General features: G+C 40.5%; 1 long non-coding RNA gene across 2 annotated transcripts in view; it reads left to right on the top strand.

Moving 5' to 3' along the window:
- LOC306650462 overlaps window positions 1–16,843 on the top strand; it is a 196,169-nt gene extending 179,326 nt beyond the window's left edge. For both annotated transcript variants that reach the window (XR_013760931.1, XR_013760932.1), the window contains 2 exons: window positions 15,058–15,182; window positions 16,616–16,843. This is a non-coding gene — a long non-coding RNA (uncharacterized lncRNA). The remainder of the gene's footprint in view (window positions 1–15,057; window positions 15,183–16,615) is intronic.
- The last annotated feature ends 616 nt before the right edge of the window (window positions 16,844–17,459 follow it).

Here is a 17,459-nt window from a genome sequence, read left to right as displayed (position 1 = left end):
ATTAAAACCAAAGAGGTACTTTATGGGTCTTGATTGTGGCTCAGTGGTAGAGTGCTTGTGTAACATATGTGAAGCACTGCATTCAATCCTCAGCACCACAAATAAATAAATAAATAAAATAAAATAAATGTACTTTGTCCATCTAAAACTAGAAAAAAAGTGCTGAACTTGTAATTAAGAAAAGGGACTTGGTGGAAGATTAAAAAATTGTTTCCATTGTGATGGTCAAAAACTTGTCTATAATATTATATGTTGGTTGGCACTTTCTAATTGTCTTTCTTTCCACTTTTTTTTTCTTGAGGTACGTATTGCATGCAGGAGTAGTAGTTTGGGGATGTCAATTCCTTCTTTTTTATGTGTACCTAGTCATATTGCCCATTGTCAGCTTTTCTTCTCAGCAGTATGAGTTGGGGTGTGTTGGTGAGTGATGTATACTTAACTCACAGTGAGGGGGTAATCGTAGAGTTCTGTGAAATGGGTATCCAGAAGTGGAACTTCTAGAGGCAGGATTTGGGTCTATCTAGAGCTCTGCGGTTTGTGAAATGATTATTGGTGAAACTTTTGAATCAGCACACCTCCAGAGCCCAGCTGTTTCCAGTCTGGACTGGGCATCTATTTTGCTGGGATCTCCCTTGGGTTCTGCTCAAGCAGCAGAGGAGCCAGTCTTTCATCCCACTTCATCTCCCCCATCGCCCATATCTCAGCCACTGTGGCTGTCACAAATCACATATTTTTTGTGTTAAAGTATTGTTTGAGTTCTAGTGGGGTTGGGTAGTGTGGAGAGGAATGTGTACACTAATTTTGCTGAATTGTGGCTGTATTTCAGAAAGAGTCTCTATCCTGTGAGCTCATATGTTGATATATAATGGGGGTAATGCAGTGGGAAATGAGAGAAGAATGGAGAAACTTTAGATTATGTAGAGGGAAATGAAAGAGAAGAGGGAGTGGGCATATTAAAAATGGTGATATGGGATAGACATCATTACCCTATGTAGATGTATGATTACACAGATGGTATAAATCTACATTGTGCAGAAACATAGAAATGAAAAGTTGTACTTTGCATTCCTTATTGGACAAAGCATAAGCATGGAAGAGCAACTGCAGTAGAATATTAGATATTAATATTATATCAATATTAGAATAAATGTCCAATGCCTACTTTGGCATGTGCACTGATCTTTTCCATGAAAAGAGAAATGACAGAGTCAGCATTTAGCAACAATAATGATAATCTGCCATGAAGTAGATCTAGCATTAAAGCAAATTGCAGATGTAAATATGTCCTTACCAGTACAAGTAAATGTGAAAACATGAATGATGGTGGTAGCAATTATTTATGCTAAATTATTGTTCACTTTATTAAGAGTAAGGATAATGAGGTAGAAAGGTGAAAGAAAGTTGAAAATATTCAAAATGGGAACTAAGATAGAGTATGTGAGAGGTAGCAAGTAATGGCTAAATAGGGGGAGCAAGACCCATGGAAACATAATAGGTAAAAAAAAAAAAAAGAGAGAGGGAAAGACTACTAAAGGGGGAATAGAGGAGATAACAGAAATAAAAATACCAACAAAATCAAACAAAATGCCAAATGAAGACACCTAAAACAATTCTTATGTATAATCAGATAAATTATACTCTATTTATGTATGACCTGTCAAACTGTATAAATGCATTCTACAGTCATGTAAGACTATTCAGAACAAATAAAAGAAAATTAAAAATCCTACATCCTGAAGTCTAAACAAGGTGAAATAAAAATGGCTGAAGAAAGAAAAATGTAACAAAATGAAAGCAAGGAAGAAAATAGAATAAAAATGAAAATATTTATACATACATATATGTCCATGAGTAAATCATCACAGTTAGATCTTACCCACCTACACATAAACACATTCACATCAATGCATGATAGAAAATTGGAGGAAAGAAGGGATGTGTTTTAGATATAAACTATCCTTAAAAGATCACATGTGAGGCAATGCATGCAGAAACATTTAGAAGTGAAATGATTGGGTTATTTGAGCCTTAATCTAGTTGATGTATTGGTCCATGAACATGGTTTAACTGGGTGGTTATTGTAGACAGGTAGATTGTAAGTGTAACTTATAGTTCCTTGAGGAATACCTTTGGGTTTTATATTTTGTCCCTGGTGATTGGGTCACTGTCTCTGCTTCCTGATTTGTATATCATGAGCTCTTTTCCTTCTCCACAGAATTCTGCTGAGATGTCCCTGCTCACCTTGGGCCCAGAGATATAGAGTGGGCTGGACATCATATTGAGATCTCTGAAGTTATAAGTGCTGAATAAACTTCCTTCACTAAAATGTTTTGTTACATCTTTATGTCTTTTTTTTTTTTTTTTTTTTTTTTTTTTGGTGAAAATCTGACTAAAACAGAAAGGGGTACCAAAAAGTGAGGAGTCATTGCCATGACTAATACGACCATGTGGTTCAAAAGGATTTGGAGCTGTTTTGTGGGATGAATTTTTAAAAGTTTAGAAATACAAACAGGAAAAGGCCTAGAATATTGTGATTGGGGCTTAATGGATCATTCTGGTAGGAGCTCAGAAGACAAGAATGTCTGTAGAACTGTGGACAGTGAAGACTGCAATCATGAGCATTCAGGGCAGAGGGACAGCTATATTGGAAATTGGGCTAGACGTCACTCATAGTATATTCTGACAAAGAACATGTGCACATTTTCCCCATGCCCTGGGACATTGGGTGAGACTAAATTTAAAGGTGATGTACTAAATAAACTTGGAGAAAATTTCAAGGCAGCACAGCATTCATGGTGTGGCATGGATTTTGCTGGTGGTTTTAGTCAAGTTTACTGTGATAACCAGGAGCTGAAGGAAGAGCATAAAGATTTGAAAAACTGCAATTTGGCTAGAAAAGTGTGAGTAATGGCGATAGGGAAGATGTCATTGTCAAAGAGATTACAGTCCCTAGAGGGATGCTGCTAAGTACATTAACTCTAACGAGTAGGAAAGATGGCTTGGGAGCATCTGAGAAATTGTAAAGACCACACCCACTGCAGACTTACAGTTGTAAAAGTAGAAACTCCATTGAGAAGAGACCCTTGGGGCACCCTCCTGGTCCATTGGATCCTAGAAAGGCATTTTTCATCATGTTCAGCTGCCCAGACACTCACAGGATGACACAGGTGTGATCTCATGAGGCTTGTCTACTGCTTGAGATGGCAGCAGAACTTGGCATAAGCCTCTTGGTGGTGGTGTTTCAGGAATGCAGGATGCTAGAATTAGTGAGTAATGAAAACTTCCACTGAAATTTCGAAGGAACACCGGGAAGGTAGGAGAATTGCAGTAGGGCCAGGGTCCATGTGGGCTGCCCTGGAGAGGGTGGAGCATAAGGAAGTGAGAAGGAAAGTAAAAATGTAATGAAAGACCCTGAGATTGAAAGATGTAAGTTATGTGGTCTCTCTGCCAAAGAAATCTTGAAGAATTGAGCCAAAATGAACCAAGAGAAAGGAGTTTGGCCTGAAAAATCAAGGTCATAGGGTTGGAGTTACATGAGCACTGTAGAGAGAACATCACAATATCACGTGTCCCAGAGTCTTGGAGCTACAGAGCTTATTCACTCAGCTGGATTTCAGTCTCACTTTGGTCCCATTCTTTCTTTCTGTGCCCTGATTTCTTCCTTGTAGAGCGGAAAAGTTTACTCTGGGTCATTATATATTGGCTATATATAGCATACTTTTGATTTCTACAGGAGCTCATGCTGAGAGTTTGCCTTGAGTCTAAGAGAGCACATTCAACTTGGACTTTGGGATAATATTGGAACTTTTTAGATTATGGGGACGCTTGTTAATGGTGTAAATGCATTTTGTAGTATGAAATGGACAAGAGCTCTTAAAGGCCAATGGATAGATGCTATCATTTTTATATGAGTTGTTCTACAAAGACTCATGTGTGAGACAATGCAACACAAGTTAGAGGTGACATGGTTGTGCTGTGAGTACTTTAACCCAATCAGTGCATTGATAGACTGATAAGGATTAACTGTGTGCTAACTTTAGGCAGATGTTGTGACTGAAGAATGTAGGTCAGTGGTGTAATGATTTTGGGTTGAGCACTCACCCTGTTTCCTGATTGTCATGTCCTTAGCTGCTTTCCTCTTCCACACACTTTCACCATGATATTCTACCTCATCTCAAGCCCAGAACAATGGATGAACTGTTTATGGACTGAGTCCTCTGAAACCATGTGTCCAATAAACTTATTCTCCTCCAATTGTTGTCATGTCTGTCACTCACATCAGTGAAAAAACTGAATAAAACATAAAGAAAAAATAAAGAAAAATCCTATTGCAAAAATATAAGGGTTTTCTCTGCTGCTGAAGTGGTGAAAGCTGTAGAGAAGAATGGATGCTGGCTGCCTGTGCTACACTGTTCTGTTTCTTCTTGGGTTGTATATCACTTACAGAGAAAATGGGCTTGGGGTTGTTGAATCCATCTTCTTTGTAATGTTAGCTATGCTTTCTGCTGGAGTGGCCTGGGAAAAGGTATTTTTTTTGTCTCTCAGATTCCCTTCTCATCAGTTTAAGCTACAACAAAATTAGTCATCCTGAAGGCTACACATTTTAGGCAAAGTACCAACTTTTCTCTCTATTCATACAATTATCTACCCACCATTTTATTTTTGCAGGATCAGAGCATGAGCACAAATGTGCCCACAACCACAAATGTGCTTCTGGGATTTCTCTGGCATGTCCTGTAAACTGCCAAATGAAAAGGACAAACAGAATGTGCTCTACACTGTATCACTGCCCTCTGTCCCTCTGGGAAAATCTCCTCTGTGTCTGCTTCAGTGGTGCCCTGCCAGAAGGACTCTAGTTCTCATACCTGATGCATGTTGGAATAGTGGGCTCATGTCTGTTATGAACTACCTGGCTCCCTCCATGGAAAATCACAGCAGAAACTTGCTTTGGCCTTCCTAATACAGTGACTCATATCAGCTCACTGCTCTCCAGTCAGGGAGCATGGAGCACCCGTGACACACTTGATCACTGTGCTGCCTCTGGGACAGTCAAGTTCAGATTATCTCTCTATTATGTGGGTTCTGCTGTGCCAAACTTTCTTCACAAATTCATTCTTGCGTTCTGCTTGGGTTGCCCATCCCCTGCACAGTGGAGTGCAATCAGGTGCTATCTGCTGGATTCCCAAGATATTCTTCCTTGTCCTAAGTTCAAAACTCTTGAATTCTGTTGCTATGATTCTGATATTGAGATTTGGTGTATTACCACTGCCACCCACTGCTCTGGGAAGCAGTATTCCTGATGCTTGAATCCTGAATTACAAATCATTTGGAATCCACACATATCCTCTACTCTGCCACTATTCACTTTTTTTATTAGTACCCATTAATTATACAGAAGAGTGTAATTCATTGTGTAATACTTTTGTATGCATACATTTTGATCAGTTACACCCCAACAAAACTCACCCTTGCCCCCTACACATCCTTTACCTTATCATTTTCCTTTCAACTAACAGTACCCCTTCAACTTTAACCTGATTTACTTTCTAGTTTTTTCCTGTAGATTCCACATTTGAGGGAATTATTTTATTTGCCTTTGGCTATGAGTTATATTGATTCATAAAGTGATAAAATGGCTCCCCACATGCCAAGACACACAGTCAGCCTACTGGTCCTTGCTGAGCAGCAGCAACAGAGTGGGATAGCAGTGGAACAGCAGTCCAGGTGGTTTTTAAGGCAAGTGGAAAACATGGACCACTGTGGCAAAGAGCCTGCCTTGCAGGGCCTTGAGCCTGAAGCCTAGTGGGCCTAAGGCACTTCGACCCAAGGAATGCTGACCTGTCACCCTGTAGTGGCCAGGCCTGGGCACAGTGCAGAGACATGGTGTAGCAGCGTACACATTTCAGTGCTTCTGCCAATTACTTGTGAGCGTAGAGAATCTGACAACCTCAATCTCCCACTTCCTGACCTACAGCAATAAAATGAAATTGGGGCAGACTCGAATGTTAGTTGGGACTGAAGTGTTGACCAATAGTTTTAGTACTTTTCCAGACCCTAATAAGCATAAGTTAGGACCAATAGTTGTGACCCAAGTGCTACAAGAATTTCTAGAAAAACACACAATGAGAAAACCTGCTGTTGGGTCCCCTGTTGCACTGTGAAAGTTCTGTTCCAGTTCTTCAAAAAATCATATTCTTAAACTGACTCATCCTGGTCTGTGGATTTTTATTCTTCTAATTCAGGAGACAAGAACCAAGAAAGAGCAAGAAATTGATAGTGACCTTCTGGGACATGCTGCAACACAAGAGCGCATGACCTGCAAGTAAGAGCTGAACCAATTCTCAACTACAGAAATCTGCACCTTCCATCAAAAGCAAAGAAGTGTGTTTCATCTCACAATTCTGGTTTAATATGGATGTCCAATGAGGGGTAATCACCAGCAAGGTGAGTGAAGTGGACCTATAGATTTTAGAAAAAGTCTCTGTCGAAGTACTGGGCACCTGTCAGTTACTTAAAGGTGGACAACCTGGCCACCATTCCAAAGACAAGGGTAGCAAGAAGGCTTACTGAAGGAGACTTGCTCAATTTGCTTCATTCCTGATGGAGGAATATTGGTTAAGCTTTGTCTCAGCTCCTCTCCATGAAACATGAACAGGTTGACAGGTCAGTTCATGGTTCTGCTTCTTTCGTTCACTTTCAGACTAACTTAGTATGATGGTGGAAGGCTCTATCTCCTGATATATCTTGGATTCTGAAACAAAGTCTTAGTCTGTCAGAGGTCTTTGTGAAAGAGGCAACCCACTAATCCCTAGAATGTAAGCCTCAGGGTCTCTGTGTCTCTCTACTGTATTTCCCACATGCACTGCAATAATCATGTAGACCCAGGTTTTTAATACCCTTCTGAATTCCAGTGTATAAGAACACATAGATAAGATTATTGGGAATTTTCAATACCTTGAGTGCCTTTTAGGACCCTAACTCCATAATTTTCCCTGGTATGCTCCCACTCATGAGGAGGGTCCCATGCCCTAGGTTTCCAACACTTCCAGTTGCTCTTTCAATAATTTTAAACTTATAAACAGAAAACAAACACAACCAAAACACCCTTGAATGACTAAAGATGAAATTTTTTATAACAAATAGAATAGGACAATAGTGAATCTAAGTAGGAGTGTGATGGCAAATACATCAAGAAAGCCTGAGAACTTGTCCAGGGCAAATGACCTTTAGGGACATGTCTCTCCTTTAGCAAAACTGAGCCCCTTTGAGATGCACAATGCTGTGTACAGTGTCTCCATAATTGAGGGTAGATGCAGTACAGAAAATCAAGGTTTCTCCTCTCGAAAGGGAAATCAAACAAAGAAAAGGGAGTATGTGCCATATGTTGAGAAGGACAGCTCATCTAATCCCATGTAAATTAGAGACAGGCCTCAATATTTGGTCACCCACATTTTGAGGATCACAGGAGACAAAGAAAAATTTTTTTCAGTGCTTTGCATGGTTAAGAGTGACTAATCCATCTTCTTTTCTTTTCCCCCTTCCCCCGTGCAGACGTGAATTCCTCTGCGCAAAATAAAGGGTTCCTTGTATGAGACCTGTATCTGTGAAGCGTTTCTGGGAGCTAGCGACGAACCACAACTGCACGCCTCTTTTTTACAACCTAACATCTGGTGCTGAAGACTCGGGGATGGGTTTTTTTTTCTGCTGCCTAAGCAGGCAGTACCCTATCCGCAAGCTCCTGCACCCCTTATACAGGCTCATCTTCCATTTACCGGGATGCCCAGTTTTCTGCACACAACACCGGACTCCAGAATTGGTGAGTTTCCTTAGGCCCCTGACCAGAAACATCTCTGCAGCCCACGGCACAGTGGTCCCATTCCCTCTCGCTCACCACCCGAGGCTCCCCCTTCCCTCTCATGGCTTCCGCCGCCTGGGCTGTGGCTCGGCCGCCGGACTGCCGAGGTGTGGGGGTATCTCCATGGTACCCAGAGCTGGTCCTAGTTGCTGGGTGGACTCCTGGGTTTTATGGTGCTGAGATTCTTTCTCAGGGTCTGAACCTCTCTCTCTCTTATTTCCCGCTGCATCTTGCTTGAAATCCTGGCCAGGTGTTCAGAACCTCTCGGCATATGCCCGGTTAAACATTGGGTTTTTTTTTGGTGACGACCAAGCCTTTGTTCTAACCTCTCGTTGCCTGGCATCATGGTCTTGGGATGCTGAAATCACTAGCCAGATGGGTCTCAGTTTACCATGGGACTCAGGACATCCACCCCAGCAAACTTGCCCCTGAGATGTTTATTGAATCATCTCAAACTCCTTCACCTATTCCCTAAATCAGAGCTAAATTGTCCTTTAGATAGTAAGTCAGAATGGTCTATTTATGGCACCCTAAATTCTAGCTTTATACTAGGTAAAATATGCCTAATTGTACTAGTTATAATTAAATACATATGCGGGCAACCTGGTGAATGGAAAGGAACCTTTCCCTTTCATCTTTTTCCTTTCTTTCTTGCTGCTTCTCCTCCCCCTTTTAATCCTTTCTCTTCTAAATTTAATCCAGCTGATGAGTCATGTCCTTACAGGTCTCCTACTGCAAAAGTTCCTGTTCATTTCTCTCCTTTTCCTCATTCTGTTTCTACTTCCGCTCCACCATCCAGCCCACCAAGTCCCCCCACCACATGGTCTCGTACACACATTCTATCTTCTTTATGGGAGGTGGTTGGCATGGAGGGAGTAAAACCTGAACACGTTCTCTTGGCTAATTCCTTATTTTCAAATCTTTTCTTTCTCTCTCAGCTCTCCCTGCAGGCTCAAGAAATTAAAAGTACCTAAGCATCAAGTTTCTGCTAGAACATATTGGCCCCTTTCAGATTCAGATCTCAGTCAAGGGTTACATTAACATGTGAATGAAGAAAGGCGCAGTAGGAAACCAGTTTCAAACCTAAGGGGAAAAAAAAAAGTGTAAAAGTGTCCATTTTAAATTTCTCCTTGGCTACAACTCAGAATACTTTTCTCCCTTTCAACTTTTCTCTCCTTCTCATTTTCTCATGCTTTAATTAATAACCATTATCATTTTTCTTCCAGGACTTAATTTTTCTTAAATGCTGTATTTTTGAGCTCACAATTTTGATCCTACGGACCTAGGTTAATAATTTCTGATCAGTTCTTTTTATCCAACTCTAGAGTTATTTTTGAACATCCATTACATTGCAATGGAAATAAATATTACAAGGCCTTTGCTTTTGTGTTAAATATAAGCACATAAAAATTAAAAATTTAAAAATAGATCCAAATATTTTTAAGTCACGTGATTTAATAAGGTTCAATTTTAAGGTTTAATAAGGTTCAATTTTAAGGTTTAATAAGGTTCAATTTAAATTGGGTAAACTAATAAAAGTAAAATGTCCTTAAAATTAACTCACAAGTCTCTAAGTGGTCAAACTAATAAAATATTAATGTTTATAAAATGTCTAACATCAATTTTTCTAGGACTTTTTTTTCAACAGGAAAGAGATGGCAAATACTAGTGGCACACTTGTCTGATGTCTTGGTTTTTCTACAATAAGCAACATGTATGGGATTACTCAAATGTGTTTGTTAGAGACATCTGATTAATTTATAAAGCTATTCCATGGAGTAACATATTTAAAAACATTATTCTTTGTATATTAAATGTGTTCATATTTTCCAGGTATACAAGCCTTTAAAGCAGAAAATTTATCAAGCTGCTGTTCTCCAAATTAAACTTGTCTGTAATGGTAAACCTATCATTTAATGTTCTATTACCTGTCATCAATAGGGCATATATAACCTGACATTGCACACATATAAAGATTGCTAAGATTGCTAATACTCTTTAGATCCACATTTCCATCAGAGAGCAGAGCTCCATCTGATCTCAGCTTAATCTTCAAACTCTGTGTTTAGATACTCCTTTGCCCCTCACTGAAAAGCCCCACGTTACCTGAGATAAGACTCTGCCTTACCACCCTGCTACATATTACAATGGCTCCCAAGTAAGCCTGACTTTAACTCATTTAAAGTTGTGTTCAAAAGTTTAATGTTTGTTGTGAAGATTACTGTGATCTCAAATGGGAACTCAGCCAAAATTCAAAATACCTATTTGACAAACTGAATGTTTTACTGTTGAGGACTCCATTTTGTATTTTTCTTATAAACTCTAATTGTTGCCTGATCAATATTTTGCAGAAGTACTGCTTCAAGAGGAAACATCATAAATTAACTTGGAATAGTAAGCCATCACCTATAGAACAGATAATGTAAACCCCAATTAGATAAAAGGGGGTAAATAACTGTAAAGTTATAGACATTAAAGCCAAAGCCCAGTACTCTTACTTTATGACTGGTGAGACTGACTTGCTTGATGGTTAAGATCAAACTTAGAAATAGAGATTTTAAATAGAGAGGTCAAGAAAAGTCCATATTTGGGTCTTGCCCTCAAAGTCAGCCTGAACCCAGGGAACAAGAGGACTTCTCCAAGGAGCTTTGCAACTCTGGGTCACACAACCTCCTGATCAAGGAGATTGATGAGGCCGCTAGAGGAAAAGCCACTCAGTGCACCTGCTGTAGAGGAGGGTCATGGAAAAAGGGAGACTTCCCTGATGCTTTCAAAGAAAGTCACGTCATGGAGAAGACCCTGCCTAACCAAATGGCACTAATGGAGCTAAGAAGCTGCTCTTAAGTTCTCTATGAGTGACCCCTGTGGAAACTCAGCTGACTCTTTAACAGACAGAAACAGGTCACTTTGACCAGCTTGATCTTAAACACCTAGAAAATCAGATAAAACCAAAGTATAGCCATTCTTGGGCATTTAAAAATAATAGTAACTATCAAGAGAAACTGCCAGAGTCAGAAGTTTTTAGTCAGTTTAAGGCCTACAGACACAGGTAGGCTTAATCTATGTTTGCTAGTAACAGAAGTATACAGATCTCTACTAAATGTTGTGTTCACATTCCTGATAACCTAGACAATGTTAAAGCTCCCAAATAAAGGCCTGTCCTCTCCAGCCTTTGCTAGGCCTTGTTATGGGAACAACTTCTCAGTTCTTCCACCCCCTGGTGAGGAATTATTGATTTCTGTCATCTTTATAATCCTCTCCAGCCTTTGCTAGGCCTTGTTATGGGAACAACTTCTCAGTTCTTCCACCCCCTGGTGAGGAATTATTGATTTCTGTCATCTTTATAATATGCATTAGCATGTTCCAGATCCTGCAACATTTATATTGTATCAATCTCATTTCAGTACTCATGTCTTTTTGTTCTTCTCCCATAGAAGCACCCATCCCCAGATGCCTTTACAGCCTGCTCTCCCCGCAACTGGACTTCTACCATGAACCCTTCAATTGACCCGATTTCTAAAAAGGAACCTCCAAACTGCTTGCCCCATGCTGTCCACTACCAGCTCGAAGAAGTCAGATCGGTCATCGGCCCTTTTCCCTAAACAGTGAAGGAGTTCCTAGAATTAGAGGGGTAAATGAAGTCAGAATTGGGGACAGGCAGTTAATGCAGAAATAGGGGCTCAATCAAATTGAGAAAATGAAGTCCATGAAAATCATCTGCCTTTGGAAGCCTGGGAGGAGAATAAACTTTTTACATCTCACCTGCAAAACCAACCCCAGTCACCTAGGCAGGAAGGAGAGAAGGCTTCAAAAAGAACTGGAGAGCAAGATTTTTTAATTTTTTATATAAAATGAAATGGGGGAATGTAAGGAATTCCCGGCTTCCCCCACCACCTGTCAATCTGCGTTAGCCCGCCTCTCACGTTACAGGAATTTCCAGCTTATGTTGCTGTAATCTTCCTGCCTCCAGCATTATGTCCTAATATGTCATTGGCCCATCAGTCAGTCTGTAAGAATTCTCCTTCATGATTGGTTCCTCTCAGCCCACGACATTCCTATGTCTGAGAGGAACCGTGCACCATCTTTCTTCTTTTCTTTTTCCCCCTTCTCCCATGCAGATGTAAATTCGTCTGCGCAAAATAAAGTTCCTTGTATGAAAAAAAAAAAAGAGTGACTAATCCAACCAGCAGGTCTTAAGGGATAGTCCTCCATGGCTTTGAGGTCCACAGGGTTCAAGGGACTCTCAATTCGTTTCAGATAATGGAAGGATGCCAAGGGGCATCTTCTTCCTCCTTTGTCATTCAGATGGGTAATACATCTGGCACAGGCCTCATAGGCTGGAATTGCCTTGACCCTTAAACCTGGGGGGAAAATGTCTAATCTTTTTCAGTATTCAAGGCTGACCCAAATACTAGTTGGAAGTTTGAGAGTGATAGCTCAAGAGAAAGATGAACACCATCTTAACACCTAGAAATGCAGAAACAACTTCTGAAATTGATTTCAGACCAAAGAAAATAAGGTTTCACTTTTAAATCCAAACTGCTATAAAACTTTCTTGTATTCTGGGGTTCTGAAGAAAAGGGGAGACAAAGGTAAATGGCTGACTCCTGACTCTGATCCAAAATTGTTCTCTGCTTTGATAGATATTTCATGTGCTACTTTGCTAGGGTAATTATGACCATTTCATCTTTAGGGGAAAACTCTCTTTTTTTTTTCCTGCTGACTTCTTCTTTCATCCTGTATACCTAAATATATACTATATATAGAGAGAGATATAGATATATACATATAGATTTATATATTTTATATATATACATTATATATTATACATATGTACTTTATATGTTATACATACACTTTATATATTGTAGGGGATGCACCCTAATGGCAGCTGCACCCTCGTGGCAACCTCCTCCTCATACGTGGCACTGCCTGATCCACCAACAGTTTACCCGGACATCTTTGTACTGCCACTCTCCCCCGGAAACTGACGAATGTGTTCTTACCCAGCAACTCCCTGATTGGCCTGCTCATCTCCACCCACTACTGTCAGGGATTGGTTACCAGCAGTTCTGTGAACATGATCAGCTCATGCTTGCCATTTAGTCCTATAGGACTCTCCCCTGCATGATTCCCCAGTGCCTTGCTGACCTTTAAGCTAATTGGTTCCCACCTAGCCCCCACCCTACATAAAACTGAGTAACTTCCTCAATAAATGAGTTCCTGCTGTGCTTTGTGCACTGACAGACCTTCCGGCTCTGGTGGGTTTCCATTGTCGCCGACACTCATCATCCTGCTCGGCCCCATATTCTCCTCAGGTGGGCCCTGAGGAGATACATCGGACCTTGTTGCTCGACAGGGAGCAACAACTGGTGCCCCGTGTGAGGATCACGAAGTCGCCAACAGGTCAATCGGACTGCGAGTGAGTGTACTCCCATAAGATATGGGATGGTCCAATTCCAAGTTGGACCCCTACCTTGACTCCCTTAGGATTCTCCTAAGAAGTAGAGGATTAGAACTCTCAGATAGCCAGGCGTTTCAGACTTGGAAGGCTCTCATTAAGGCAGCCCCTTCGCTGCTTGAAGCAAACTTGTTTGACTGGGAAACATGGGACAGAATTGAACAACTTCTTCGTAAGGCACAAGTTAATAAGGGAGATATCCCCCCTCTCAGGGCCTTCCTCACTATTGCAGCCCTTAAAAGCTGTTTCCCACTGCGTCCTACTCACAACCCAGATAAAGATAGGGGCCTCTCCAAAGGCGCTGGCTCTCCAAAGGACTGTCCTGAGGTCCTCCCGTGCAAGGGCCAAGAGAAACTATCACAAGAGACAGAAACAGGCCCCCCTCTTGATCCCTTTGATGCAGCTCCATGGCCACTTAGGGAGGGAACACCCATGTCCTTGAAGCAGTCCTCCCTGGAGTCCACTCCCTCTTCTAACCCTTTCCAGGCTTCTTCAGCCCCTCCTCCACCCTATCCGGATACAAAACTTATCTTGAGCACAGGGTCACTCCTTGCCCCTGCCTGGTCTTGCTGAAGCCTGCATTGGAATGAAAAACTGCAACAGACTCAGTGGGGGAGCAACCTGAGACTTAAACTCCTGGGCTGCTACACAGAACTAACTCATTTTCCAGTATTCTTGTTTTGTTTTGTTTTTCTTTAGTGCTGTACTTTTGAGCTCATAATTTTGATCCTACATACCTAGGTTAATGATTTTTTTTGATCAGTTCTATTTTTATCCAACTCTAGAGTTATTATTGAACATCTGTTACATTGAAATGGAAATTCACCTATAAAGTTACAAGGCCTTTGATTTTGTGTTATTTGTATGTCTTGCTGTCTGATGTCATGTTTTGTCTGTATCAAAACTGAGCACTCCTAAAATTAAAATTTAAAAATGGATCCAAATATTTTTAATTCACGTGATTTAAAAAGGTTCAATTTAAATTGGGTAAACTAATAAAAGTGAAATGTCTTTAGAAATAACTTGCAAGTCTCTAAGGTCAAACTAATGAAATGTTGATGTTAATGAAATGTCTAATATCAATTATTTCTAGGACTTTTCTTCAACAGGAAAAAGATGGCAAATACTGTTCAGGACACTTGTCTCATACCTTGACTAAAAACAAGGTTACTAAGATTTATGTCCTAACAGGTACAATTCTATATACAAAGGGTTCTAAAGGTTTCGACTGTGTTTCAGTTAGAGTACTATAAACAACAAAGTGTTTTATCTTGTTAAAATGGAGTAATTTATCTACATTCAGAAATTTCATAAGAGTTGTTTCAGAATGTGAACAAAAAGGGTTCAATGGATAGGAAAGAGAAAATAAAAGGCTCTAAAAATGGAACTATATTTAGTGAAGAACAAAATCTTTCTGGATAAGAAAGTGTTATATAATGAAATACATGAGGGTCTAAGTAAGTGCTAATAAAGTCTGTAAGTAAAGGGCAACTGTCAACAAGTTTGCATGTAACTAATTTGGTTACAAGTATGTAAGACAATCAGTTAAAGCTGTTTAAGGTTTTTCTTAAAGTCAACTACTACTACACTGATATAAACCAAAGTTTAATTTATATGCTAAATTGACAAGGATTTCTTACAGACACTAATTTACTCTTAACATTATATCTGTTAAGTTTCATTCTTTAGACAATTAGTCTTGAAAATTGAGGTTTAAAAACTAAATTGGGTAATATAAAAGTGTCAAGGTAATTGTGAAATGGTCACTCTTTGTATATTAAATGTGTTCATATTTTCCAGGTATACAAGTTTTAAAGCAGGGAATTTATCAAGCTGCTATTCTCCAAACTAAACTTGTCTGTAATGGTAATTATAAACAGTAAATTTTATTGGGGATTTATTTCTATCATTTAATATTCTATTATAGTACCTGTTATCAATAGGGTGTATGTAAAATTTGTTACTTTTCCCACCAAGATTGTTTTTACCTGAGGCTAATCCTTCCTTTCTCACAGTGTTCTCAGATGGGGGAAAAAGAGGAGCAGAAATAGTTATTTTACCACTTTCTATGCAGGGTGATGAAACCCCCAGGATGTTAGTCCATAACATCCAAGGTTCAGCACAATTCAAAGAGCTTTATGCCATTGTTCTAGCCTTAAATGAGATACAAGAGCCTTTCAACCTGTTTACTGATAGCCTCTATGCTGCCAATCTGCTCCCTAACTTCCCCTGGTCATACATTAAACTTGATGATAATCCCATCACCCCTTTAATGCTTCAGGCAAGAAACCTGTTAAAGTTGAGGACTAACCCTATATTCCTGCAGCACCTCTGGAGGCATGAACGCCTCCCAGGTATTTTATCTCAGGGCAGTACAATTACTAACTCCTTAGCATCTTCTCTGCAAAGCTATTCTTTCCAAGAGGAGGCTACCTCCTTTCATGAGTTTACTCATGCTAATTGGTGGGGCTTACACCACAGGTATCCCCAGGTCCCTATTAAGGAGCTAAAATGAATCACCCGGACCTGTAAATCTTGTTCACCTTTTCTACAAGTACCTCCTTTGCAAGAAGCTGGAGTCAATCCCCGTGGGTTAACACCTAACCATCTGTGGCAAACAGATGTCACCCATTATGCTCCTTTTGGAAAGCTCAAATATGTCTTTGTAACCATTGATACTTCTCACATGCCTGCTGGGTCACACCCCATGCCGGAGAAAAGACAAAACATGCTATCAATCATTTGCTACAATGTTTTGCAGTTCTCAGCCTACCCAAACAACTCAAAACTGACAATGGCCCTTGCTTTGCCAGTAAATCATTCTCCACATTTGTAGAATGCTGGAGCATCCAGCATACCCTACAATCCCACTGGTCAAGCAATTGTTGAATGACAAAACAGAACCCTAAAAACCCAGCTATTAAAACAAAAAGGGGGAGTATCATCCCCCCATGATCAATTAAGGATGACACTATGCACTCTAAATATTTTAAATTTCTCCAAAAATGATCATCTCTCCCCTTTCCAAAAGCATTGGGCAACTGCGGTAACCCTATCACAACATCAAAGTAAAATGGAAAGACCCTCTCACAGGGGCCTGGGGAGGTCCTGACCCTCTCATAACTGTTGGAAGGGGATTTGGATGTGTGTTTCCTATTGGTGAGGACAAGCCCATTTGGGTCCCTGCAAAGAACATTAAATATCACCCCCCTCCAAATGATGCCCTCCCTTCACAAAATGATAATACTGACCCAAGGAGCTCCACCTCTTGAGGTATGGTATTCTCTTGTCTTTGACAGGTATGCAAAAACCTTGGTGGACTCTTTGCCTCATCATCACCAAACTGCTCATCATCTCTCTGTTGGTGTTCATTAGTGCCATCATCATCCAAGCTTTCTTGGAGCACCTGGAGCTATACCATAAGTATCAAAACCATACTAAACCCTAAATCCCTCAGCTTACCATGGGACCTTTAGTAACTCTTTGCTTCCTAACTGTAAGTACTATACTAGTTCAAGGAAATCCCCACCTCCTTAGTTCCTCCCTCTAGGAACTTGGTTCCCTGACCTCCTTGTGGACTTGTGTGACCTTGTGGGGAATACATGGGACCCTTCAGATCAGGAACACTTCCCAGAGTATGGGTGTTTAACTCCTGGAGGTCGCAGCAATACCAGAAGCCTAGGGTTCTATGTCTGCCCCGCTCACTCAAGAGACAGAAAGCAAATTGCCAAGTGCAGAGGTCCTAAAAGCACCTACTGTAAAGCATGGGGTTGTGAATCTACTGGGTGTATCACGTGGACCCCCCCATCACTGGAGAACTAATCTCAGTGGAAAGGGGTGAAAACATGCAAGAAGTGGGACGAGGTTATTGCCACCAGCAAGGTAAAAAGGTAAACTGTGGGCCATGTTATGACAAAAACCAATCAGAATATTCTACCTTCCCATTAGCTACTCCAGGGGGACGCCGCAACCCATTAGTCATAAAGTTCACCCCCACAGGAAAAAAGGCAAACTGGGAGGCTGGAAAAACCTGGGGACTAAAGCCTTACCGCAGCGGGTATAATCCTGGACTAATCTTCACAATTAAGTTGGTCCAGAAACCCCTAAGCAAAACAGCATTGGGCCCAACCAGGTACTTAATCC

The sequence above is a fragment of the Sciurus vulgaris genome, assembly GCF_902686455.1.
Source record: "Sciurus vulgaris genome assembly, chromosome: 2".
NCBI lineage: Eukaryota > Metazoa > Chordata > Mammalia > Rodentia > Sciuridae > Sciurus > Sciurus vulgaris.
This window is presented reverse-complemented; position numbering and strand designations above follow the sequence as displayed.